At 33.3% G+C, this 1,483-nt stretch overlaps 1 long non-coding RNA gene across 1 annotated transcript; it reads left to right on the forward strand.

Annotated features, from left to right (window-relative positions):
• Positions 1 to 392: 392 nt before the first annotated feature.
• Positions 393 to 1,319, forward strand: LOC111383732. Its single transcript, XR_002700785.1, has 3 exons — positions 393 to 572; positions 717 to 770; positions 1,277 to 1,319. It is a non-coding gene; the product is annotated as an uncharacterized LOC111383732 (long non-coding RNA).
• Positions 1,320 to 1,483: the final 164 nt, after the last annotated feature.

The raw sequence follows: 1,483 nt of genomic DNA on the forward strand, positions 1-1,483 counted from the left end.
GATATATTTGATGTGGCAAAAACGAATCAAATTTGATTCCAAGATTTTATAGTTGTAAATAGATTGATTTCTTTCCTAATTTAATTGCTAAAAATCAGTTCATTAGGGTCTAATATCTCCTAGAGAAGTTTTTGCCTATTTCTTTGTATAGAATTTCTAAATTAGTGGTCGTTGTACTCTATAATAAATTATAAACGTATATTAAAAAAATATAAGTAAGAAATTGAATTCGATCAAATCATATTCATCTAAAAGGTATCAGAGCTTAGGAATTTCTCCAAAAGACAATCCTGTATTTTTCCTTTCTGACTTCTGTGTAGTTCAAGCTGCTGATGTTTTGTACCCTAACATACCTTTTGAAGTCCTCTTTTATCTCTATGCTATCTGCTAATGGTGGTATCTCTTTACTGTAGGGAGGTTACAGGGGTTTCTATTCTAAGAACACCGTTACTTTAACACCAAAGGTTACAAATGACATACATAAACGTGGTGGGACAATCTTGGGAACATCTCGAGGTGGCCATGATACGATGAAGATAGTCGACAGTATTCAGGACCGTGGAATTAATCAGGTAAGGATGAAAATTTATTTATAGGATTCTGTGAATCATCACTACCAATCTTTTTAATGTACCTTCCTCTTTAATAATTAGAACTATTGTTATGGCATATAAGAATCTACAGTTCGGCTCTGATAATCAGTATTACTGGTTCAGGTTTATATAATTGGAGGCGATGGAACTCAGAAGGGAGCAGCTGTAATCTATGAGGTATCCTTATTTATAGATGATTGCACCCACCTTTTATAACTTAAAGATTCCTCCAAACTTTAGGAACTATTCCCTTGTGCTTTTCACTGAAGGGCACTGTTATATTAGGTTCTTGTAACTATTATGTATTTCTTATTCTGGTCGCCTCAGAAGTGTCCTATACTATTAGAGGATTCATATTTTGTCCATCATTTTCCATACTTGATCCTTAACCACCTTTTAAAAGTCCATTTCTTAGTTTGTGAAGTTATTCTTTTGCTATCACTTTTATTGAAACTTCTAGCTTCTATTGACTGCTTTTGCAATTACAAGCTTTCAATCTTCCAATACTTCACTTCTTCAATTTCTTCTATTATGATTTATAATATTGGAGATATAAATGGTTTCATGATGGTGGATACTTTCAACTTCTGAGGCGGTACATACTTTTAACTTCTGAGGTGGTATTAGTATTCCGGTGAATAGCCTTGGTATTAATTTTCTGTTAACTTGTTTAATTTGTGCAGGAAATTAGAAGGCGTAATCTGACAGTTGCTGTTGCAGGCATCCCTAAAACAATTGATAATGACATTCCGGTATCTTTCATCCTTTATTTATTTTTGAATGGACTTGTTCTTTGCTCAAATTCTTAGTAGCTGAACAAGTAATTAGTAGGACGGTAAAGAGCAAGACCACTTATATGCTTTTGAAATGACTTCCTAACTTTCAAGTGT

Source organism: Olea europaea, unplaced genomic scaffold (genome assembly GCF_002742605.1).
Source record: "Olea europaea var. sylvestris unplaced genomic scaffold, O_europaea_v1 scaffold27446, whole genome shotgun sequence".
NCBI classification, from domain to species: Eukaryota; Viridiplantae; Streptophyta; class Magnoliopsida; order Lamiales; family Oleaceae; genus Olea; species Olea europaea.